A 27489-nucleotide genomic window follows, 5' to 3' on the forward strand; every position below is an offset into this window, starting at 1 on the left:
AATTTCACTTACACATGAAATCTAAAAAACAAAAGAACAAACAAAACAAAACAGAAACAGACTCATAGATAGAGAAAACAAACTGGTGGTTGCCGGAGGGGAGGGAGTTGGTGCAAAATAGGTGAAGGGGATTAAAAGATACAGAATTCCAGTTGTAAAATAAATAAGTCATGGGGATGTAATGTACAACATAGGGAATATAGTCAATAATATTGTAATAACATTATACCGTGACAGATTGTTACTAGACTTATTGTGGTGATCATTTCAAAATGTATATAAATATTGAATAACTATGATGCACACCTGAAACTAATACGGTATTGTGTGTCAGTTATACTTCAATTAAAAATGTAGTTGCTCAAAGTAAACATTGTATGGTATACAGAGAATAGACTTGAGAGACAAATAAACCTAGGTTCTAGACTCTGATCTATCAGTTCTTAATTGACTAATCATATAATAAAGAAGTGTCTGAGGGGCTTCCCTGGTGGCGCAGTGGTTGAGAGTCCGCCTGCCGATGCAGGGGACACGGGTTCGTGCCCCGGTCCGGGAAGATCCCACGTGCTGCGGAGCGGCTGGGCCCGTGAGCCATGGCCGCTGAGCCTGCGCGTCCGGAGCCTGTGCTCCGCAATGGTCTGAGAGGCCACAACAGTGAGAGGCCCACGTACCGCGAAAAAAAAAAAAAAAAGAATGCTGGTAAATAAAATTAAAAAAAAAAAGTGTCTGAGAAACAATGTCCACATTTGTTAAAATAGGGATAATACTTGTCTCGGGGGACAGTTATGGGGATTAAATGAAATAATGACCAATGTAAAACACATAGCAAACTTGCTGGCACTTAGAAGGTATTCAACAAATGTTAATTCCTTTCCCCTTTTGCATCCCAAAGAGTTACAATATACTGATCACTTACCTATTTACTTGATTTCTAATTGACAAACAAAAGCTACAGGAGAAAATATAATCTTAAAGAGATCAAGATCAAGGTTGTCAGATATTTCTTATAGCGAGGTACCTTGCATTGTAGGCACATTTGATATAGGGTTGAAGTTTCTTTGCAGAACACATTAGGATGTCATGTAATCTAGTCTGCAGAAAAATAAAGGACATTTCAATAGTGGCTCCATTTTGTAATTTTTATGAGTATTATCACCAAAGTGATCTTTGATCATATACCAATTCTCATTTCATTATGTTTATAATTTATTTTTTATATTCATAGAGGTGCCCCAAATGTTTTGTTAATTTACTTTTTAAAAGCTACTGTAAGGTATGATGTATAACAATCATGGAATAATAATAATGGAACAATAATTATAAATAATACGTTAGCTAAAATATAGCACTTACCACATGCCAAGTATCTGATGTGTGCTTTTAACTGCTTTACCTCATTTAATACATCCAACACCCAAAGAGAAGGTATTATTATTATCCTGTTTTACAGTTGAGAAATGGCACAGAGTGATTAAGTGCCCGAGATCTAAAGTAGATATGTAAAGTAGGAAACATAAAGGGGAGGGAAAAATGATAAAGTATCTGTTTATTATAAAATTTTAGCTTTTCTAAATTCAAAACTAAAATCTGAGGCTATTTGGTGTTTTCGTTGGTTCCTTGAACTATCTGGGCTGTTGCCCTATCAAGAACCTTCTCTCTGGGATAGTGTGGATTTGTTTCCTTTGTCACAGGCTGTACTTTTCTATAACAAATATCTGGATGAAAACTACAGAAAACTGAATAAAATACTGTTTTTTGTACACAGTACAAATACCTACATTTTTAAAGAATTGCTCCAACGATTGAACTTTTTTTTTTTAAGTTATTTCCAAGACCCTTGGATTTGTAGGCAGAGTCTTTGTATGAGAAGTTGTTAGTGGTACCACTGTTATGTCATATGTGGATCTAGGGTTGTGGACTATAGAGATGAATATGATATAATCTTGCCTGAAATGAACAGGGTACTTGTATTGGCAATGTCAGCTATTTGATTTCCTGAAATATTCTGCTGGATAATACAACCATATTATGACCTGTTCATAGGTTCCAAGTATTCCTTAACAGCAACTGCCAGTCAGTGTTAAATCTGGTTTGAACACACTATAATTTCAATCAAGTGGCAAACCATTTAAATATGCACATAAATAAATTGCATAGAAAAATTATGGAAGGAGAGCAGAATGATCTAACAATAATGCATGTCAGACTTATGGTAAACACCTATCATGACAAATTTCCCTGACATTCTTCTCTCTAGTGAAAATATATACAGTAATATTTCTATTAAGGATGCTTTTAACAATGAACTTTGATGTCAGAAGCCTCGTTGTGAGAAGGAGAGGAAGATTAGAGACAGCTTTTGGGGTATTCTTGTCTTGCCAGTTTAATGGGACAATGTACTCAAGTGTTAAGTGTATATTGCTGTGGATTTTGGTCTTCTGGGCTACTTGGGAGATTGTGTCCACTCCTAAGAGGATCTTAAGAGGCCAAATGGCAGGGGACACTTTTGCTAGTTTCAGGCCACTTAAATCCAGAGAGTAAGGTATTTCAGTGAGGCTTCTCTCCTGGTTTGCCTTGGAGAAGTTCGTATATGAAATTGTTTCTTTCTCTTCTATACAGTGGTTGTGACAAACGCAGATCTGAGGAAATGAGATCTGGTCCAATTTCCGTCCCACTTAAGTCTCCCCAAGTCCAAATCAAGTGTGTGACTGTGGACATATGACAATCTCTTCATGTCTCAGTTTCCTTATCTGTAAACTTAGGGTGATAATAGAACGTGTCTTACAAGGTGGTTGTAAGGATTAGTATTACCTGTGATTAGATGATTGTATGGTGGAACAAACAGATCTGGGTTCAAATACTGGTCTTACTATATAATACTACCCCTGTAGTGACCTTGGGCAAAATACTGAATCTTCTGAGCGACAGTTTCTGTACACTGCCAACCTTTCAGGGTGGATGAGGATAAAAAAATTTAAAAATAATATATGAAAATTACCTAGACCAGGCTAAGTGTGTGTATGTGTATGTTAGTTATTTTAAATTAAGCTCTCATTTGTGTGTCTACTATGTTTAAGGCCCTGTGATAATTGCTGTAAGGGACATGTGGATTTATAGTATGGCTGGTATTGAGTTATGAAGAAGGAAGTTGTTATATCACTGTATTAGCCATTGTTTTCTCATATTCTTATCATCTGGTTCAAAGAGTTGTCACAAATATATAATACCCCTGAAGTGATTTGAGGATAAAGTGCTTAACTGCCTCTAAGCATTTATTAGTTTCACCAGTTATCAAATGGCTTATTCTGACACTGAGCCCATCTGTTATATATGCACACAAAAATTATTTTCTTTCAAATCACTTTGCATCTGATTGATACGTAAATTATATTTTGGACTTTTCCACTAGTAGGTATAGTACCTGTAAATCACATATAGGTTAGCTACTTGTAATCATGTTTTTTAAAACATGAAGTCCCTTATTTTATACATACAAAACAGAAAAATATATATTGTTTTATATTTATATTGTTTTATGCATATAAATATAATATATGATAATAATAAAACAAAAATGCATGTACTCTCTACTGTAGTCAAGAAGTAGAAGTATCTGTCCCTAATTCCTGTCTTTCCTTAGAAAAGAGTAACCATTCTTCTGAGGTTTGTGTTTCTTATTGTTTTTTTTTTATCCTAGTGTTGTTACATTTGTATGTATATCTGTATACACCTCACCAACTTACAAATTATTTGATGAAAAAGAAAATGTTCCATCTATCTCTGTACTCCTCTACAGCTCCTAGAAGACACCAAATATAACCAAAAGAACAAACCCTTTACACATTGTGGTATTTATCAGCTTAAGAAAGTCAGCCTCTCTGAAACTCAGTTCCTCATCTGTGAAATCTATTTTGTGAGGAATATTTTAAGCATTCACTGAATTCATATGATCAAAATAATCTTTATAGTGCCTGTTTATTGTAGCTGTTCATCAGATGTCAGGTCCATACTATCTTACTGCCAAAAGGCTTCAAATATCCCCATCACACAACTTCATTAAATTGAGGTGTCCAGTTGCTGCTATTGTATTCACGGTACATACCTATTTCTAGGTGGGTAGGATGAGTATCAGCGTTTTTCTAACTTGTTACTTCCATAGTATTCTCAGGAAAGATCTTTGTTGAATGACATTGGTATTATAAACTATCTTGAACTGAGATAGGTTTTGGTCTCTCAATCTCTTAATGGCCAAACTATTCTCATTACGTCAGCCTCATATGATGCTCTCTTTCTGTTGAAATCATTGTTGGATGAATATATTTTGCATATATCTTACAATTCCCCTATAACAAAGCACAGCATGGAGACTTTTAACTGGAGATATTGCTCCTGTGGATGGCCGGAACTTAATTTTAGATACAAATCCTATATTAACTGTGAAAATGGCCCTGTCTTTATGCTGTTACTGTCTTTCAGTATCTAATGTCATCCTAAATATTCTTTATCAAAGATTATTTGATATCCCATCTCTGAGAAAGTTAAATCACAACCCACGTAATGTCCATGTGCTTATTAGCCTGCATATCCTGATTGGTTCTAGAAATTCTTTAGAATGATCATTCATGCCATTTTGAAAAATCTTAATGTCAAGTGGCTAAGATTATTCCCACTTTTCAGAGAGGAAGTAGAGGTAAAATGATTTGTTCTAATCTAGCAGGGTAATATGTATCAAAATATGTATGAATGTTAGTCTTTCATAGTGCTACCTCTAGATTTTAGATTTTCTTTTAAAAATAAGACTTAAATGCTTATGACATTTTTATACAGAAAAATAAATCCATTCTTATAAACCATTCCTTTGCTCATGTTTTTGGATTACACAAGATAAATTCCTTTAAAGATTAACCATCAATATTTATTTTAAAAGACCTACTTATTCCTTATATAATTTTCAAAATACGACATGGGAAAATGTTATTTAACTCATTTCAGAAAAAAGAACAGGAATTATTTGATTAGTCCACCACTGCTCTGAGGGAGAAGAAATGTAAGATTCAGCAATCATGCAAATAACAAAAGCCTGGAAAGATCTTCATGGGTGATAATCTAAGTTGGCTGAAACTCTGGCACAGTTTCAGAGGACCCCCCACCCGCCCCGTATGCCATTCATAAAAGAAGAGTATTGGATAGGCTACTGCAGAAGCATTTAGCAAGATAGATGATGTCTGTGATACAAAGGCCTTGGAAGGGAGATAGTTTAAGCCTTTGAGTTCATCAGGAAGAGATCAAACTATATATTGTGTATATATATATATATATATTTTTTTTTTTTCACCTCCCTGACCATCCATCCATCATCCATCCATCCATCCGTCCATCCGTCCATCCACGCACCTATCCATATTGGTCTGTTTGTCAATCTATCCCCAAATCACCAGCTTTACTTTTTAAATTTTTTATTTTATATTGGAGTATAGTTCTTTTGTTTTGTTTTTTTTCTTACGTTTATATCTTCATTGCAATTTTAGGCTGTGTTTATATTATGAAGACAACTCCTGTGTATGTGTTTTGTTTTGTTTTTTTTGGAGTATAGTTGATTAACGATGTTGTGTTATTTTCAGGTGTACAGCAAAGTGATTCAGTTATACATATACATGTATCTATTCTTTTTCAAATTATTTTCCTATTTAGGTTATTACAGTGTATTAAGCAGAGTTCCCCATGCTATACGGTAGGTCCTTGTTGGTTACGTATTTTAAATATAGCAGTGTATACTTGTCAATCCCAAACTCCCAATTATCCTTCACCATCCTTCCCCCCAGTAATCGTAAGTTTGTTCTGTAAGTCTGTGAGTCTGTTTCTGCCAAAATCACCAGCTTTAACAGAGCACTATAGGCCCTAAAGTGTTCAGCAAAATAGACTATATGAGAGCAAGTGCCCCGTTACAAGACATGGTAGTACATATCGTCAGTTCTTTTTCCCGTAAATGCCTCTGGAAATTCAAAGTAATACGTGAGCATCTGTAAGGAATTATATTATATTGAACTTCACTAAGCAGTCATAGGTTCATGAACCTGGAAGGGAACTTGTGCAACCATCTAGAAGGAGGAAGAAAAGAAAGCGGTTTTTACTCAAATAGAAAAGAACCCCCACATTTATTTAGACTTAAGGTTTCTAAAAGCACAGGAAGAAATAAACACAATCTATAAAGGACTGAGGAGTGTACTTTTAGCACAACTGACTAACATGTCCAGACAAGATAGAGATGCCTTTGTCATAAACAATAAAATTTTACTCAGACATTGCTTACTATTTGATAATGTTGCCTCTGAACTTTCAGGTCAATGATACAAATTATATTAAGATTTCTTTTAGGTACAAAATTCTATCAAAATACCATGAAATTGTATCATACCTTCAATTTTACCAGAACTCAAGTAATAGCCTCTATTTTACCATATTTTTACAGTTGCCTTGATAGAAAAGTGAGATCAGTAGCAAGGCCCTTATTTTAGAACATGTGGTCACTGGACAGTATTTTTCTCTTGAGATAAGGTTATCTCCTGACTTTTAAAAGATTATTTTGACCATCATCTTGCTGTTCTCATACAAATCTTTTGTCCTGAAATGAGACCAATTCTAGCATGGAGACCTTGGCTACAAATTATCCATGACCAAAATCATTATACTGGGAAAATGTGTGTGTTTGAATTATGGCATGAAGAAAGTCATCGAAAGGCTCCGCTTTTTACGTTTCTGGTATCTTAAAGCCTGATTTACCTAACTGCTCCATTCACGGAAAACATGGTATGATTCAAAAACTAAAGGCACAGGTTGTCTTCAGTTTTTAGTTGTTGCTATTGTTTTTATTTTTACATGAAAGTACAGTCCAAGCAAAACAGATACAACTATGTGTATAAAGATAAAAGATGGATCAAAATGTACTCCTTTTAGAGGAAAAAAGTATACCTTTAAAAGTGAATGTAGCCAAATATTTTTCAGTAATAGTAATTGAATGAGTAAATGAATGAATAGATCTATCAACTACCTATCAAAAAGTACATTGTACACTTAGAGTGTGAAAAGCTCAGATCTAGTTGTTAGTGAGACAAAGATGCATACATTGCAAAAACCATTGGGAATTAAAATCAAATGGACACTCTTTGGATATGAGTAGTATCTAAGATTTTCCTGTTACAAAATTACAGAATTCCCATAGTAGCTTTTTCCTTTTATCTCGTCTCAGAACAAATATATTTTATTTGTGTATGTAGTATGTAGTATGAAATGGCCACCTTAATTGGCAGTTTTTCAAATCCTTAATTCATTTCCCACTCCTGTTTGCTGTATAATCCTTCCCTTCCTCATTAAAATAGTTATAGGGGCTTCCCTGGTGGCGCAGTGGTTGAGAGTCCGCCTGCCGACGCAGGGGACACGGGTTCGTGCCCCGGTCCGGGAAGATCCCACATGCGGCATGGCGGCTAGGCCCGTGAGCCATGGCCGCTGAGCCTGCGCGTCTGGAGCCTGTGCTCCGCAACGGGAGAGGCCACAACAGTGAGAGGCCCGCGTACCGGAAAAAAAAAAAAAAGTTATAGTAAACATTATTTTTCATATATTAAATTGTTATATATAGTAGAAACTAAATGGAGTAGAAATTAGATATATAGACATATGTGGGTATTATGTATATATACATAAATACATATAATTTAAAGTATATCTACAAAATGGAAATTACACAGTACATCTACAAAAATGGAAATTGTCTTGCAATATTTATAATTCCTATTTCTGTTAAAAGTCTAACCACACAGTTGAGAAAGTGATGATACTATGGCAGCCTTATTGAGGTCCACATTTCAACAGAAATGGATATTTTAAATTATTGTTATAGATGTGAATCCAAGCTCCTTTGTGGATCTTAAGCCCATGTAACTGGACTGAGCTGAGTTCCAATTTTACTTTCTTCTCCAAACCTGTCAAACTTGCTTTATTCTTCTAAATACATGGTCTTTTGAGAAAACAAGTCAGACAACATTGTTTATTTTACTCTTTATTATAAATATTGTTCAGTCCATAGCCAGTCTTATAGGTAACATTTTATTCTTTCTTTTGCAAAAAGCCCATTACTCAAAATTATTCAGTGCTTAGAGGATAAAGCAATTTGTAACTTCCTTAGGGAAATTGTTTTTCTGAGTTTTCATTGTCTCCAACTTTAATTTTGTGTTGCTTTTCCAAAATCATAATATGCGGCAAATCATTTAAACAAAATCATTCTTCCAGTGAACTTTTTTTTCTGACAGTTTATATTTGATCATAACAGTTTTCCTTGGTTGCCTATTAATAACTGAGCACTATGGTAATGAGCTGGAGACAATGCTGAAGAAATACAAGAGATGTCCCTAGACTATAAATATATAAGAGGGAGAAGTATGGAACCTGGAGTCATCAGGCTTTATTGAGGAGGACCTTGAAGAATGAGTAGCATTTAAGAAGGAAGATAGAAGGTGTGTGTGTGGTGTTGACATATCAGGAAAGGGAAACGCGAAAGCTCAGAGGTGGGCCCCTGGTTAGCACTGCCTTAGTAGAGAATTGGCAGGTGCTTCACACTATTCTCACTTGTACCACTCCTATGAGAAATATTTCAGTTTTATTTTTACTCAAAATAAAGTTATCTAAAATTTTATATGAAGAACGAAAATTTGGTAAAAGTCCCCTGTTGTCTTTTACTATTAGATTACAACCAGAAAAAGAAGAAAATAATAAACTAGTGACATATTCAAAGTCTAAAATGACTCTAAAATAAAGGGTTCGTAGATCACAAGGTGTCTTATAGTTCAGCATCTACTTTCTTGTTTAAGAACTTGTATGAACTGATTTAGACAACAGAGTTAAATAAACATGTAATTTGTTACACACATGGATTTATAAACTCATAAGATTAAGTCTTTAACCCTTATTCATAAAGGATTAGTTGGGATAGATTTTTAAATTTATTTTAAGGAGGTATTTTCAGAATTAAATACTTTACAATGGGCTAGACTAAAGGAATTCTTCTGAGGTTCAATTTAGGGCCAGCTTCTATCATTTACCCATGACGACTGACTTCTAAACAACATGTATTATTTAATTCTTGAATTCATTACAGAAAAGATCTAATATGCACAATCTGTGTTATCTTCAGTTACATCGTAATATATTCATAATCTATTCAAATTAGGGAACACAGATAACACATCTGAATAGAGTTCTCACTTTGGGAGGTACAGAGAAATTAGTAAATTAATGTAGAGGTTGATTAGTGAGACATACCCTATTGACCTGAATGACTTTATCTGCTGAGCAGTTTACACACAGTAAATAATATATAGGCTGGGAAAATCTTATTACTTGTTTATGCTGTCTTTCTCCTAATATATTGTTCAAAAAACCTTTCCAAACAGTGTAATAAGTTGTAGGCATAGACTGAGACCTTAATAACATGGACAAGCAATTACAAAGAAATGAATTCAGCGTTTTACAGTATGTGAAAAGGCCAAATTTTAGATCTTATAATCCAACAAGCAGACCCAAGAATCAAAGGAATAAAAAATTTTTTACCTGCATCTTTTCCATCCCATTTTAATTCCTTCTCCTGAATTGCCTACAGAATATTTGCTTGGCAGAAGGAGAGTATAACCTTAAATCAATGGTTCTGAAAGTGTAGTCTGCAGACTCTTGGAGTCCCTGAGATCCTTTCAAGTAGTCCATGAAATCAAAACTATTTTTATGATAATACTAAGACGTTACTTGTTTTTTCACTGTGTTGGCATTTTGCACTGACTGTGCACAAACAACAGTGGGTAAACTGCTGATGATCTAAGGCAGTGGCACTAAACTGTACTAATAGTCATTATATTCTTCACCTCTACACACTTACACTAAAACACACACACACAAAAAGCAGTTGCACTTAAGAATTTCCTCAATTAAACAATAAAAGTTATTAATTTTATTAAATATTGTTCCTTGAGTATGTCTTTTTTAATAGTCTGTGTAACAAAATGGGAAGTACACATAAAGCATTTCTGCTGTGTACTGAAGTAAGATGGTTGTCTCAAGGAAAGCACTGTCATGATTGAGTTGCAAGCTGACTTTCTGATGGGATCAGTGGTAATATTAATATGGTTTGATTTTTAAATATTATATAATGAAATATGTCAACATTTGGAAGATTTGAAGAAGAGTGATATTTTCCAAAGGACTAACATGATATTTCAAAACCAGGTATAGGTAAAAGATCCATTCAAAGTACGAAATAAGCCAATGGATTTGAATATAACAGTGTACAAAATGTTCATTGATATTGTTTCCAATTCCATATCAAAACTAACCTTTAAAGAAACCATGTTCATCTAGTTTTGGTGTGGTATCAAAGAATAATAAACATAACTATCTGAAAAGGCTGTTTAAACACTCCTCCCTTTTCCAACTGCACATTTGTAAAAGGTCAGACTTTTCTTGATATACTTCAGAATCACAACAGATTGAGTGCGAGCATTCAGCTATCTTTTTTTATTTTTTAAATCAATTTTTTGAAATTGAAGTATAGTTGATTTACAATATTGTGTTAATTTCTTTTTTTTTTTGGCTGTGCTATGTGGCTTGCAGGACCTCAGTTCCCTGACCAGGGATTGAACCCGGGCCACAGCAGTGAAAGCCTGGAATCCTAACCACTAGGCCACCAGGGAACTCCCCACAATGTTGTGTTAATTTCTGATGTACAGCAAAGTGATTCAGTTATATGTATATATTCTTTTTTAAAATATTCTTTCCCATTATAGTTCATGATAGGATATTGAATATAGTTCCCTGTGCTATACAGTAGGACCTTGTTCTTTATCCATTCTATATAATAGTTTGACTCTGCTAGTCCCAAACTCCCACTCCATCCCTCACCCACCACCTTGACAACCGCAGGTGTTCTCTATGTGAGTCTGTTTCTGTTTTGTAGGTAGGTTCATTTGCGTCACATTTTAGATTCCACGTATGTGATATCATATTGCATTTTTCTTTCTCTTTCTGACTTACTTCACTTACTATGATAATCTTTAGTTCCATCTATGTTGCTGCAAATGGCATTATTTCATTCTTTTTTACGGCTGAGTAGTATTCCATTGTATATATGTACCACATCTTCTTTATCGATTCATCTGTTGATGGACATTTAGGTTGTTTCCATGTCTTGGCTATTGTAAATAGTGCTGCTATGAACATAGGGATGCCTGTATCTTTTTTAATTATAGTTTTGTTGGGATATATGCCTAGGAGTGGAATTGCTGGATCATATGGAAATTCTATTTTTAGTTTTCTGAGGAACCTCTGTATTGTTTTCCACAGTGGCTGTACCAACTTACATTCCCACCAACAGTGTAGGAGGGTTCCCTTTTCTCCAGACCCTCTCCAGCATTTGTTATTTGTAGACTTTTTTTTAAAAATATCTTTATTGGAGTTAATTGCTTTACAATATTGTGTTAGTTTCTGCTGTATAACAAAGTGAATCAGCTATACATATACATATATCCCCATATCTCTTCCCTCTTGCAACTCCCTCCCACCCTCCCTATCCCACCCCTCTAGGTGGTCACAAAGTACCGAGCTGATCTCTTTGTGCTATGCGGCTGCTTCCCACTAGCTATCTATTTTATATTTGGTAGTGTATATATGTCAATGCCATTCTCTTACTTTGTCCCAGCTTACCCTTCTCCCTCCCCGTGTCCTCAAATCCATTCTCTACATCTCTGTCTTTATTCCTGTCCCTAGGTTCGTCAGAACCTTTTTTTTTTTTTAGATTCCATATATATGTGTTAGCATACGGTATTTGTTTTTCTCTTTGTGACTTACTTCACTCTGTATGACAGACTCTAGGTCCATCCACCTCACTACAAATAACTCAATTTCGTTTCTTTTTTTTTTTTGCTGACTAATATTCCATTGTATATATGTGCCGCATCTTCTTTATCCATTCATCTGTTGATGGACACTTAGGTTGCTTTCATGTCCTGGCTATTGTAAATAGTGCTGCAGTGAACATTGTGGTACATGACTCTTTTTGAATTATGGTTTTCTCAGGATATATGCCCAGTAGTGGGATTGCTGGGTCATATGGTAGTTCTATTTGTAGTTTTTTAAGGCAACTCCATACTGTTCTCCATGGAGGCTGCACCAATTTACATTTCCAGCAACAGTGCAAGAGGGTTCCCTTTTCTCCAGCATTTACTGTTTGTAGATTTTTTGATGATGGCCATTCTGACCGGTGTGAGGTGATACCTCATTGTAGTTTTGATTTGAATTTCTCTAATGATTAGTGATGTTGAGCATCCTTTCATGTGCCTATTGGTCATCTGTATTTCTTCTTTGGAGAAATGTCTAGTTAGGTCTTCTGCCCATTTTTGTATTGGGTTGGTTTTTTTTTTTTTTTGCTGTTGAGTTGTGTGAGCTGTTTGTATATTTTGGAAATTAAGCCCTTGTCAGCTGCATCATTTGCAAATATTTTCTCCCATTTGGTAGGTTGTCTTTTCGTTTTGTTTATGTTTTCCTTTGCTGTGCAAAAGCTTGTAAGTTTGATTAGGCCCCATTTGTTTATTTTTGTTTTTATTTCTATTGCCTTGGGAGACTGACCTAAGAAAACATTGGTATGATTTATGTCAGAAAATGTTTTGCCTATGATGTCTTCTGGGAGTTTTATCATGTTATATGTTTAAGTGTTTAAGCCATTTTGATTTTATTTTTGTGTATGGTGTGAGAGTGTGTTCTAACTTCATCAATTTACATGTAGCTGTGCAACTTTCCCAACACGACTTGCTGAAGAGACTGTGTTTTTCCCATTGTATATTCTTGCCTCCTTTGTCGAAGATTAATTGACCATAGGTGTGTGGGTTTATTTCTGGACTGTCTATTCTGTTCCATTGACCCATATGTCTGTTTTTGTACCAATACCATGCTGTTGTTTTGATTACTGTAGCTTTGTAGTATTGTCCGAAGTCTGGGAATGTTATGCCTCCTGCTTTATTCTTTTTCTTCAGGATTGCTTTGGCAATTTTGGGTGTTTTATGGTTCCATATGAATTTTAGGATTATTTGTTCTAGTTCTGTGAAAAATGTCATGAGTAATTTGATAGGGATCACATTAAATCTGTAGATTGCTTTGGCTAGTAGGGCCACCTTAACAATACTAATTCTTCCAATCCAAGAGCATGGGATATCTTTCCATTTATTTGAATCATTGTCAGTTTCCTTTATTAATGTTTTATAGTTCTCAGCATATAAGTTGTTCACCTCCTTGGTTAGGTTTATTCCTAAGTATTTTATTTTTGGGGTTGTGATTTTAAAAGGTATTGTTTTTACATTCCCTTTCTGATATTTCATTGTTGGTGTAAAGAAATGTAACCGTTTCTGTATGTTAATCTTATATCTTGCTACTTTTGCTGAATTCGTTTATCAGTTATAGTAGTTTTTGTGTGGAGTCTTTAGGGTTTTCTATATATAGTATCATATCTGTATATAATGACAATTTTACCTCTTCCTTTCCAATTTGGATACCTTTTATTTCTTTTTCTTATCTGATTGCTGTGGCTAGGACTTCCAATAGTATGTTCAATAGAAGAGGTGAGAGTGGGGCTGCAGTGGTTAAGAATCTGCCTGCCAGTGCAGGGGACACGGGTTCGAGCCCTGGTCCGGGAAGATCCCACATTCTGATTTGCATATGTTGAACCATCCTTGTGAGCTTGGGTTGAATCCTATTTGGTCATAGTGTATGATCTTTTTTCTGTATTGTTGGATTCGGTTTGCCAATATTTTATTGAGAATTTTTTCATCTATATTCATCAAAGACATTGGCCTGTAATTTTCTTTTTTGGTGGTGTCCTTGTCTGGTTTTGGTATCAGGGTGATGGTGGCTTCATAGAATGTCTTAGGGAATGTTCCCTCCTTTTCAATTTTTTTGGAAGAGTTTGAAAAGGATCGGTGTAAGTTCTTCTTTGTATATTTGGTTTAATTCACCTGTAAAGCCATCTGGTCTTGGACTTTTGTTTGTAGGGAGTTTTTAAATTACAGATTCTTCAGCTGTCTTCTATTAAGCCCAATATTATAAGATTTGAAAAAATGTCAAGTAGTGCCACTTTTTTGATGAAATAACTAGTTATTTTTCATATATTGGTTATGTTCACATATAATGAGTTCTTATTTTTAAATAAATTGTTAAATGTTCTCAAAGTTTCTCAGTTTTAATTTCTAATATGATAAATACTGGTAGAGTTAACTTACATAAACAAAAGTTCTTTGGGGTCTTCAATAATTTTTAAGAATGTAAAGGGTTTCCGAGGCCAGCAAAATTTGAAAACCACATCTAAATGAATGCTATGAATGCTTTAAATATTTAGAATTAGATTTTATTATTGCCTGAGAGATGAAAAGTAATGAAATAGTCATATAATTTTCTTTTTTCTTGTTTTAAAGAATAAAAGGATGCTATACTTTTAAAGCTCATGTCCAGATGAACATAATGAGTTTTCTGTAGATCATTTGGAATTTCAGCCCCACCGCTTACAGACTATATAGCCTTCACCAGACTGCTTACTCTCTCCGTGACCATGTTTCTCATCTATAAAATGATAATGATAATGATAATACCTACTTCAATAGCGGTATGAGGATTAAATGAGATAATCCATGTTAAGTACTTGAACACAATGCCTGTCACTGTGTAAGTATTTCTTGTGTTGTTATTGTTTTGGGGATAGCTCTTTGATTCTATAGTAACAAAATGTGAATAATACCTTGTATATCTTTTTTAGTTTTCAGATATCTGTATAAATGTGCTGGACAATATAAACCAAATATTCTTCTATTATTGCTTCATGGAATTGTAGGGAAAAATATTTAAGGGGAAATTTGTTTTGGCTTTTAGTAAGGCAGGCAAAGAATCTTTTTTCCTGTCTTTGGGAAGGATCGTGTTTTCTGAATGTTGTCAGTGTCAGTCTTATGATTTAGGATTGTTTTTGTGCTGAATCCTTTTTAATGAATCAACCCAGCAGAAAGAGTAGTATCTGCTTACACATTGGTTTATGCTTCAGTGTAATTGAAGGAAAGAGGTTAATTTAAGACAATGAATAATCCATCTTTGGACACAAGTCAATCAATAACAATTCCAATACTAATCAAAGAGAAGGGAATTAGCTCTTATTGGGAGCAGACTGTGTTATGGGAGGTACTATGCTGTGATTTTTAGTAATCTCTAATTTTCATAACAAATCTTAGAGGTGGGCGTAATTATTTCCACTTTACAGGTGAGGAAACCGAGTCTCAAGAGAGCTGTAACTTTCCTAAGATGGTGAAGGAGGGACTTCCCTGGTGGTCCAGTGGTTAAGAATCTGCCTTCCAATGCGAGGGACGTGAGTTCGATCCCTGGTCAGGGAACTAAGATCCCACATGCTGCAGGGCAACTAAGCCCGTGCGCCACAACTGCTGAGCCTTAGTGCTCTAGAGCCTGTATGCCACAACTAGAGAGAAACCCATATGCCACAGCTAGAGAAGCCCGCACACCGCAACAAAAGATCCCACATGCTGCAATGAAGATCCTGTGTGCCTCAACTAAGACCTGATGCAGCTAAATAGATGAGCTGATTCACTTTTTTATAAAGTAGAAATTAACACACCATTGTAAAGCAATTATACCCCAATAAAGATGTTAAAAATAATAAATAGGGCTTCCCTGGTGGCGCAGTGGTTGAGAGTCCGCCTGCCAATGCAGGGGACACGGGTTCGTGCCCCCATCCAGGAAGATCCCACATGCTACGGAGCGGCTGGGCCTGTGAGCCATGGCCGCTGAGCCTGCACGTCCGGAGCCTATCCTCCGCAATGGGAGAGGCCGCAGCAGTGAGAGGCCTGCGTACCGCAAAATAATAATAATAATAAAAATAAAATAATAATAAATAAAGTAAATATTAAGAAAAAAGATGGGTGATTGGGATTGACGTATACACTGAAGTTGATGACTAATAAGAACCTGCTGTATAAAAAATAAATAAAATAAAAATCAAAAATTAAAAAAAAAAGAAAAAGGACTTCCCTGGAAGTGAAGTGGTTAAGAATCCTCCTGCCAGTGCAGGGGACATGGGTCTGATCCCGGTCCGGGAAGATCCCACATGCCGCGCAGCAGCTAAGCCCTTGCGCCACAACTACAGAGCCTGTGCTTTACAGGCCGCAAGCCAGAACTACTGAGCCTGCGTGCCACAACTACTGAAGCCTGCGCACCTAGAGCCCGTGCTCTGCAGCAAGAGAAGCCACCGCAATGAGAATCCCATGCACCACAACGAAGAGTAGCCCCTGCTCGCTACAACTAGAGAAAGCCCGCACACAGCAACGAAGACCCAATGCAGCCAAAAATAAATAAATTAATTTTAAAAAAAAGATGGTGAGGGAAAGGAAGTAACAAAGAATTAAGCCTTTTTTGACTGAGAGAAGAGGAGAGAGCAAATTTCCAGCATAATAGATAAGGAACATTACAAGGGTGGAAAGTAATGACGTTCATTTGCTCTCTATTAACTATAAAGGTAGAAAGAAAATGGTGGGTTTAAAATGCCATATAGAATAAATAATGGGAAGATTGCTGCTTGACTGTTTAAACACTATAGCCGCACCTATAAAATTCCAACACAACTGCTAGTTAAGCATACTCAGTGGAAAAAGTCTAAGTGTTAATTTGATATAATGTAGATAAAATAATCACTTAGTTGAGCAATAATTTCACTTTCCACTTTGGGTTTTCTTCATTCCATATAGGTACAGACTAGAAAAATAAATGTACTAATGTAGGTACTAATACCACTTGGATTCTAAGGATTAGTTTAAACCTAATTTCATACATATATTTTCTTCTTAACATCCTCCAAAAGAAGAATTTATTAAAATAATTAGGTAAAGGTAAAAGTTGAACCATGTAAGGTGCCGTTTTTATAATCCTAGGATTATACAGCACATGTGAGGTTCAGAAAGTTTATCATAAATCTCTGAATAATCACAAATCAGAATTCTGAGAAGTAGTTGGACAGAAAGCTAAGAATCATTCCCTTTCTGCATTCAAAACATGGTTTTATAAATGTAAATACACAGTTTAAATAGTTTAATAGGAAATGTTTAAAATAGTATTAGTGAGATATGCTATCATAGTCCCCTCTTTTTCAGCATTTTTACATTTTTATTGAAATAAAGAAACAAAAATCAAGCCTTTCTATCTGTAAAGAAGTTGTAAAAGCCATAGCAACAGGGTAACTTTAGGTAAGATTCTTTAGTGGTTACTTTCTGGCATTAAGAAGATTAAACAGCTTTTCTAAATACCCTTTTAAAAAAATCAACAAACTCATTGATTCACTTCTCTGACAAGTCTCCATTTTACTGGAAAGGTACAGAACAAGTATGATTAGCTCAGATTTTAAAATCTTAAACCTGTTTTCTAAGTGTGCAGGGTACATGGTTTTTAATCATTAAAAATTAATACCAAAAAAAAGCCTATATAAAAGAAGGCATCTATACAGGAAAGCTTTTTGTGTTTTGAATACCAAATTGTGAAAAGGTGCATTCATAAAAATAAGAGAAAATGAGTTCAGAATTTCCCACATTTGAAGTGTACTGTACATACCTTGAAAGAAGAAAGAACTAACAGAAATAACTTTAATGCTCAAATTAGGGTCATAAGACTCAGGGTTCTCTTTGTACCTCATACCATAGAAGAGTCCAAACAGCAGTGCTTACATTTTTGAGCCAAAAGATCACCAATTTTATACACTCTAAATAAGCATGGTGTTTTAAAAAGTACATGATTCATATAACCTACATTAGCCAATAATTTAAGACTTTTACGTCCTTCAAAATGCTGCTTAATCTAGTCCCCCAAAGCTGATTTTATATGTTGAAATTTATAATGGAAAAGTGCATGTCATGTTTTTAAAATGGTTTTATGGCTTAACTAATAAATCATTTTTTCTTTTTGTGGAATTTTTAGTCTGAAAATTTCTTTCTTTGAAAATTTTAGTCTGACTGAAAATTCAACACTAGTATTTATTCTGTTTCCAGACCACAAATTTTGGCATTACTATGAATTGTTATAAGACTTTGGTTCCGGGTTTATATTTAGCTTATTTAGTTGGCTTAAGTGGCTACATTAATTGTTCACAATGAAACTTAATTCGTATCAGGTGAGCTACAGACTACATCTGGGACCTGTTAGGACCTGATGCTTCATGGGTTTATTTCAACAAGGAAAGGAAAAGTATTTTAACCACAGCTGTGACTCAGAAAGGACTCTGAATTCAGTTGTTCTGTAGCATTTGGACCTTGTCCATATATCAGTTATTATAAATCTTCCTTCTACATCTTGCCTTCCCAATTTGAAACAAGCTAAATGTGTTTTTATCAGTCTCTAAGTATTTGAATTTACATATGGCACTCAAAAGCATTTTGCTTTGCATTTGCAAACTTTGGCTTCATTTTTCTTTTAAATAATATGTCTTCTTGTGAAGAATTACATGGAGAACATTTTGTTGTTAATAGTCATTTAAATTATTTACTGGCTTTTTTCAGTTCCCTGGAAAACACTAAGGGTGCTCTCACAATTTGTCTGGCTTTGGCACAACTGGATTTGGAAAATCATGTTGGAATGTGAATCCAAAGCATAACATTTTATGAAAGCAGAGTGTTATCCCAGAAGTGTCAAGCAGCCAAGTGGTACCAGTTTCAACAATAGTGCCAGAGTGTTTTTCAGAAAGACAGTTTCTGTTTAAATCTCAGCTTTTTGTCTGGCATCTATAGTTGGTCTATTTGTCCCAGAGAAAGACAAAGAGCCACCAGCACCTGAAGCTTTTATCTTTTACTTCCTTTGGAAAGTGTTTGACATTCCTGCTGCAGTTTTATTATTTCTTTATTTTACTAAATCATTTATTGATCAGACATAGATGGAGGGAAGATTCATATTTTGTAAAATACTACATATGTTTTAGATAAATAATATAACCCCTTTTATATTTATGTATAAACACACATCTAATAGAGCAAAGACTAGATTTAGGTTGAATACTATTTATCATTCATTCATTGATATATATTTTTTTTGGTGTATAAAGGCAGTTGCTAGGTTTTGTGAAGGAGTATAAAGATGAATCAGACACTAATCTCATTTCCCTCTGTTAAAATTATTTAAAAATATAAAAAATAAATCTAATATATCCCTCTATTAAAATCAGTTAAAAATATAAAAAATATAATATTATATAGATAGCTAAATAAGAGAGGGAGGAGGGAGGGAGAGAGGGTTGTATGAGAGAGAGAAAGAGAGAGTGAGAATAGGAGTGATAAAAACAAATGTGGCAAAATGTTAACAACTGGTGAATTTTGGACGATGAGTAGAAAAGGAGTTATTTGTATTATTCTTATAACTTTTCTGTATGTTAGATATTATTTTAAAATAAAAACTTATTGTGTATGCTCTGAAAAAGAAAAGGTAGCTGAAATATCTAAGGGACTGAGGGTTTGTGATGTCTAGAATGCTCCTTAATTGTGGGAGTTGCATCTTAAGTCTCTCTTACCTTTGTACTGTTTCTGGAATCATTCTTTCAACTTGGGAGGCACTCAGTAAATGTATAAATATTGAGTGCTTATTTTTTTCTTTGGAATCCCAATTTTCAGGCAAAATTTCCTCAGATCAGACCATAAAACTAGTGTAAACTGTATATACAATACACAAGAGAAAATATGCAAGAGACAGCTTTGTAAACGGCTGTGTATGAGCTTCACCAACTAAAAGGCAGTAAATTTGGACTGATCTCTTGATCTCATTTGCCAACTACTATTAATTTAAAACTCTATCATCACCCTCAAACTGTAAGCAAGTTGTAAGTTGGAGTTTTATCTTTCTCATCTTTATACACCCAGCAGAGGCCCTTGTGTGTACTAAGTGCTCAATTCATGTTCATTGGCTGTATAAATGAATAAATACAGATTCAAACATTAACATTTTTGTGCAAAAGATCTTCAGATTGATTTCTCTTATTTTGTTTCTTACACCAAGGCTACACTGATCTTCATGAAGCTGAGTTAGCCCAGAGTGTGAAATTTGATCCATATGATTCTTTATGACAGCCTTTCTAGGTAGAACTATAATGTGCAAATTATATTTAGGAAAAGGTGTACAAGGGGTTTTTCAAAGCTGGAGAATATTAATGGTCAGCCAATATATTTAGCATGTGGTTAAATACTTAATATGTTTTATTGTGTCTTTTTAAAGTCAAAAGCCCTATATTATGTATATATTTTTCAAATGACATTTGAATAAAATTCTAAAAAGCATTGAAAGAGATGAAGGGCACTTCTGGACTTGGAGAAACCTCTCAGGTTTGATAATAACATTTTGAATCATCTAAATTCTTACCTATTATCACTTAAGTGAACACTGATGCTGCCATTGGATCTTATACAAATATTCAGATTTTTGTTTTCCTCATCATTCTGAAGGTTATCTCCCTGGTCGCTCTGAAAATCAGGTGACAACCATTTCCCATGATGCTTTAAGGGCTGTCAAACTGTCCATCAGGCTGTCACCTGACCAATCGTTCCCATGGTTCTTTTAGACTTCCAGTATGATAAATTGAAAGGCACTATTATCTGTCTGTTGTGAAGAGGAACTGTTTGGGCTTTGATAAGATATCACTACTCCCAGGTGAGAGGCGGCTGACAGCACATCAAGGCAAAACAACACGTAGAAACACCGAACAGGGGAGCACAGGTTTACAAACATCTGTTGTCATTATTTATTACTTTTCTTTGGGTTTAAGTTTCTGACTCATCCTTAGATAATTCAAGAACAGATATTTTGCTTTTTAGCTTGCAAATAACGATTGCTGCTCTTTTCATCTTGGGAGAAGAATCTTAAAATTGAAACACATTTGCCTACCTTTCTGATTCCTGGCACACAAGCTTTTCACCTTGTAACCAACAAGTTCTGCATTCCTGCTGGTGCTATCACTTAATTTTTTTTTAAGAAAAAGTATCTGAGTATAAATATATTTCACTATAACAAATAATTGGACTTGGGGGCTAGATAATAAAATTAATTACATCTTATATGTCATTATTAATGTACTAGTACTCAAAAAATATGAACTGATTTGTGTTGGCATATATTAGTTAATTTATGTTTTAGTATTGATGATAAAGTTAATGAGTCCAAAATTTCATGAGAATAAGGTTTGTGACTTACTATTATTAGCTTCACTTTTTAATTGCTCTGAATTATGCTAATATAAATCTAAGAACTTGAATTTCTACACAAGAAACATGAACAGAGGGTAAGACATTGACCTCCATCGATCAACATTGTAGTCAGGATTGGGATAAGGAAACTTGTTTGCAAAGGCAAGGGAGGGTGGTGAGGCAAAGGCTTTCTGAAGAAATCTTTCTGGGAAGTGGGAATATTTTATTAGAGTTATTTTTAGAAACAATTTTACATTTAGGATTTAATCTTTGGACTTAAATAAACAAATAGGTGTCAATAGAAACTTAGGTATTAAAAGCTGGATACTTGAATCTTTACTACATGTAAATAGAATCTTATTCTTTAGAAGTTACTAACCCTCTTTTTTGGTGATTTGTCCTTTTGCTCTTCCTTCCCAGCTACTTTAATGACATGTGATGACAGGTTTTCTATGTGCTCTTTGCCCTTACCTACTATCACTGTATGAACACTCGAACATACACTCAGGGAAAATAATGTTGTTATTTATTGTGGTTTTTAGCAGAATAAAAGTACTGTAGTTGGTTGCTAACATCACCACCTTGTGTACAGATATTTTTTTGCATGCAGTTTCCTAATGTCATTAAGCAGTATTGTAGTTTCATTACGTAGTAATGTAGCACTTCGATTACTGACAACATTTAAATAATTTTGTAATTCAAAATCTGAAAAAATAAACTATGGTTTATTTTTAGTTCTTTGCAATTATTTAACCACCTAACATTTCTCTGTACTCAAATAAGAAGCAAAAATGCCCTAGAGGCTTTAAGAACTGAGAATTTGTCAAAATATTCTCTAAAACAATGGCCAAGGAATTCTGAGTAAAAAGGAAAAGAAATACTTAAATTTCCTGATCATTCATAATAATATCAACAGTACACACAGCCAGTGCCTACAGTATCTGATTGGTAAATCTCTAATTCTAACAATTTTTTTCACTAAGCAGTTTTATCTCACTCAATAGGCTAATATTGGAAATTATTACTTACTTGAAAGTATTTTGGTCTCTATCCAAAGATGAGGAGAATCTCTGAGATATAAAACTTCTCTTTCTAGTGGTTTCTGGCACATCAGAATCCCATAGCAAGTTTTATAATTTTCAGTTGTCCTTGGAGATCAATGAAGTTAGGTTGATTGGACTCCATTACTGTTCCAAAAGGACATACCTTGTGGCCTAATGGAAGAGGTGGCAGCTACAGGGGAAAAGACCAGAATATTTGATAAATTCAGTGTAGTCCCAAAGGAAACAAACATGCTCCCTTTTACTCCCTCTCTCACAATAAAAATTCCAGCCCATTCCTAGAAAGAAACAATTTTGCATTTGGATTTTTGTGTTACTTCTTACATAGTTTCTCAATATCTCTCCCTCTCCCTCTCAGCCTGTCTCTCCCTCCTTCTCTGTAAATAAACATATTAAAACTTATTACCTCACACAGTAGCTAAATAAGACTATTACAAGTTGTTGAGAGTAGCATTACAATGTTTCTTTCACCTCTACAGTTTTCCTACATAAAGTTTGATTATATGGTAAAAACTTTAGAATGTTCCTAAGCATACAAGGCAAAGCATAGCAATCTAAATCTGTTGTGTGTGTGTGTGTGTGTGTGTGCGCGCGCACCTGTCTGTGATAACTTGGCTCTTTTCTTTCTTTTTTTTTCCTAGTTTTATTTTATTCTATTTTTTTTCTGATTTTTGATTTTTATTTTACTTATTTTTTTATACAGCAGGTTCTTATTAGTCACCAGTTTTATACACATCAGTGTATATATGTCAATCCCAATCTCCCAATTCATCACACCCCCACCCCCACCCCCGCTGCTTTCCCCACTTGGTGTCCATACGTTTGTTCTCTACATCTGTGTCTCTGTTTCTGCCCTGCAAACTGATTCATCTGTACCATTTTCTAGATTCCACATATATGATATTTGTTTTTCTCTTTCTGACTTACTTCACTCTGTATGACAGTCTCTAGATCCATCCACGTCTCTACAAATGACTCAGTTTTGTTCCTTTTTATGGGTGAGTAATATTCCATTGTATATATGTACCACATCTTCTTTATCCATTCATCTGTTGATGGACATTTAGGTTGCATCCATGACCTGGCTATTGTAAATAGTGCTGCAATAAACATTGGGGTGCATGTGTCTTTCTGAATTATGGTTTTCTCTAGGTATATGCCCAGTAATGGGATTGTTGGATCATATGTTAAATCTATTTTTAGTTTTTTAAGGAACCTCCATACTGTTCTCCATAGTGGCTGTATCAATTTACATTCCCACCAACAGTGCAAGAGGGTTCCCTTTTCTCCACACGCGCTACATCATTTGTTGTTTGTAGATTTTCGGATGATGCCCATTCTAACTGGTGTGAGGTGATACCTCATTGTAGTTTTGATTTCCATTTCTCTAATAATTAGTGATGTTGAGCAGCTTTTCATGTGCTTCTTGGCCATCTGTATGTCTTCTTTGGAGAAATGTCTATTTAGGTCTTCAGCCCATTTGTGGATTGGGTTGTTTGTTTTTTTAATATTGAGCTGCAGGAGTTGTTTATATATTTTGGAGATTAATCCTTTGTTGATTCATTTGCAAATATATTCTCCCATTCTGAGGGTTGTCTTTTCGTCTTGTTTATGGTTTCCTTTGTTGTGCAAAAGCTTTTACGTTTCATTAGGTCCCATTTGTTTATTTTTGTTTTTATTTCCATTACTCTAGGAGGTGGATCAAAAAAGATCTTGCTGTGATTTATGTCCAAGAGTGTTCTTCCTATGTTTTTCTCTAAGAGTTTTATACTGTCCGGTCTTACATTTAGGTCTCTAATCCATTTTGAGTTTATTTTTGTGTATGGTGTTAGGGAGTGTTCTAATTTCATTCTTTTACATGTAGCTGTCCAGTTTTCCCAGCACCACTTATTGAAGAGGCTGTCTTTTCTCCATTGTATATCCTTGCCTCCTTTGTCATAGATTAGTTGACCATAGGTGCGTGGGTTTATCTCTGGGCTTTCTATCTTGTTCCATTGATCATGTTTCTGTTTTTGTGCCAGTACCATACTGTCTTGATTACTGTAGCTTTATAGTATAGTCTGAAGTGAGGGAGTCTGACTCCTCCAGCTCCGGTTTTTTTCCCTCAAGACTGCTTTGGCTATTTGGGGGTTTTTGTATCTCCATACAAATTTTAAGATTTTTTGTTCTAGTTCTGTAAAAAATGCCATTGGTAATTTGATAGGGATTGCATTGAATCTGTAGATTGCTTTGGGTAGTATACTCATTTTCACAATATTGATTCTTCCAATCCAAGAACATGGTATATCTCTCCATCTGTTGGTATCATCTTTAATTTCTTTCATCAGTGTCTTATAGTTTTCTGCATAAAGGTCTTTTGTCTCCCTAGGTAGGTTTATTCCTAGGTTTTATTTGTTTTGTTGCAGTGGTAAATGGGAGTGTTTCCTTAATTTATCTTTCAGATTTTTCATCATTAGTGTATAGGAATGCAAGAGATTTCTGTGCATTAATTTTGTATCCTGCAACTTTACCAGATTCATTGATTAGCTCTAGTAGTTTTCTGGCGGCATCTTTAGGATTCTCTATGTATAGTATCATGTCATCTGCAAACAGTGACAGTTTTACTTCTTTTCCAATTTGTATTCCTTTTATTTCTTTTTCTTCTCTGATTGCCGGGGCTAGGATTTCCAAAACTATGTTGAATAATAGTGGTGAGAGTGGACATCCTTGTCTTGTTCCTGATCTTAGAGGAAATGCTTTCAGTTTTTCACCATTGAGAATGATGTTTGCTGTGGGTTTGTGGTATATGGCCTTTATTATGTTAAGGTAGTTTCCCTCTATGCCCTCTTTCTGGAGAGTTTTTATCGTAAATATGTGTTGACTTTTATCAGAGGTTTTTTTCTGCATCTATTGAGATGATCATATGGTTTTTCTTCTTCAATTTGTTAATATGGTGTATCACATTGATTTGTGTATATTGAAGAATCCTTGCATCCCTGGAATAAATCCCACTTTATCCTGGTGTATGATCCTTTTAATGTGTTGTAGGATTCTGTTTGCTAGTATTTTGTTGAGGATTTTTCTTTTTTTAAAAAATAAATTTATTTATTTGTTTATTAACGGCTGCGTTGGGTCTTTGTTGCTGTGCACGGGTTCTCATTGTGGTGGCTTCTGTTGTTGCAGAGCATGGGCTCTAGGAGCACGGGCTTCAGTAGCTGTGGCTCAAAGGCTGTAGGGCACAGGCTCAGTAGCTGTGGCACACGGGCTTAGTTGCTCTGCGGCATGTGGGATCCTCCCAGACCAGGGATCGAACCCGCATCTCCTGCATTGGCAGGCGGATTCCCAACCACTGCGCCATCAGGGAAACCCTTGTTGAGGATTTTTGCATCTATATTCATGAGTGATATTGGTCTGTAATTTTCTTTTTTTTTAGTATCTTTGTCTGGTTTTGGTATCAGGGTGATGGTGGCCTCATAGAATGAGTTTGGGAGTGTTCCTTCCTCCACAAATTGTTGGAAAAGTTTGAGAAGGATGGGTGTTAGCTCTTCTCTAAATGTTTGATAGAATTCATCTGTGAAGCCATCTGGTCCTGGACTTTTGTTTGTTGGCAGATTTTTAATCACAGTTTCAATTTCATTACTTGTGATTGGTCTGTTCATATTTTCTATGTCTTCCTGATTCAGTCTTGGAAGGTTGTACCTTTCTAAGAATTTGTCCATTTCTTCCAGGTTGTCCATTTTATTAGCATAGAGTTGCTTGTCATAGTCTCTTAGGATGCTTTGTATTTCTGCGATGTCTGTTGTAACTTCTCCTTTTTCATTTCTAATTTTATTGATTTGAGTCCTCTCCCTCTTTTTCTTGATGAGTCTGGCTAATGGTTTATCAATTTTGTTTACCTTCTCAAAAGAACCAGCTTTTAGTTTTATTGATCTTTGCTATTGTTTTCTTTGTTTCTATTTCATTTATTTCTGTTCTGATCTTTATGATTTCTTTCCTTCTGCTAACTTAAGGTTTTGTTTGTTCTTCTTTCTCTAGTTCCTTTAGGTGTAAGGTTAGATTGTTTCAGATTTTTCATGTTTCTTGAGGTAGGCTTGTATAGCTATAAACTTCCCTCTTAGAACTACTTTTGCTGCATCCCATAGATTTTGGATCGTCGTGTTTTCATTGTCATTTGTCTCTAGGTATTTTTTGATTTCTTCAGCGATCTCTTGGTTATTTAGTAACGTATTGTTTAGCCTCCATGTGTTTGTGTTTTTTACGTTTTTTTCCCCCTGTAATTGATTTCTAATCTCATAGCATTGTGGTCAGAAAAGATGCTTGATATGATTTCAATTTTGTTAAATTTACTGAGGCTTGATTTGTGACCCAAAATGTGATCTGTCCTGGAGAATGTTCCATGCACACTTGTTTGCTGTTTTAGGATGGAATGTCCTATAAATATCAATTAAATCTATCTTGTCTATTGTGTCATTTAAAGCTTCTCTTTCCTTATTTATTTTCATTTTGGATGAGCTGTCCATTGGTGTAAGTTAGGTGTTAAAGTCCCCCACTATTATTGTGTTACTGTTGATTTCCTCTTTTATAGCTGTTAGCAGTTGCCTTATGTATTGAGGTGCTCCTATGTTGGGTGCATATATATTTATAATTGTTATATCTTCTTCTTGGATTGATCCTCTGATCATTACGTAGTGGCCTTCCTTGTCTCTTGTAACATTCTTTATTTTAAAGTCTATTTTATCTGATATGAGTATTGCTACTCCAGCTTTCTTTTGATTTCCAGTTGCATGGAATATCTTTTTCTATCCCCTCACTTTCAGTCTGTATGTGTCCCTAGGTCTGAAGTGGGTCTCTTGTAGACAGCACATATATGGGTCTTGTTTTTGTATCCACTCAGCAAGCCTGTGTCTTTTGGTTGGAGCATTTAATCCATTCACGTTTAAGGTAATTATCAATATGCATGTTCCTATGACCATTTTCTTAATTGTTTTGGGTTTGTTTTTGTAGATCCTTTTCTTCTCTTGTGTTTCCCACTTAGAGAAGTTCCTTTAGCATTTGCTGTAGAGCTGCTTTGGTGGTGCTGAATTCTCTTAGCTTTTGCTTGTCTGTAAAGCTTTTGATTTTTCCAACGAATCTGAATGAGATCCTTGCCGGGTAGAGTAATCATGGTT

General features: G+C 35.0%; 1 protein-coding gene and 1 long non-coding RNA gene across 5 annotated transcripts in view; one reads left to right on the forward strand and one right to left on the reverse strand.

Moving 5' to 3' along the window:
- SOX2 (SRY-box transcription factor 2) overlaps positions 1-27489 on the reverse strand; it is a 727395-nt gene that overhangs the window by 138241 nt on the left and 561665 nt on the right. For all 3 annotated transcript variants that reach the window (XM_060298378.1, XM_060298377.1, XM_060298376.1), the window contains exon 3: positions 22311-22514. The gene's annotated coding sequence lies outside the window, so the exon portion shown is untranslated. The remainder of the gene's footprint in view (positions 1-22310; positions 22515-27489) is intronic.
- LOC115856478 (uncharacterized) overlaps positions 1-27489 on the forward strand; it is a 218421-nt gene that overhangs the window by 90647 nt on the left and 100285 nt on the right. The window lies entirely within an intron of this gene.

This window comes from Globicephala melas, chromosome 4 (assembly GCF_963455315.2).
Source record: "Globicephala melas chromosome 4, mGloMel1.2, whole genome shotgun sequence".
In the NCBI taxonomy this organism is placed as follows: domain Eukaryota; kingdom Metazoa; phylum Chordata; class Mammalia; order Artiodactyla; family Delphinidae; genus Globicephala; species Globicephala melas.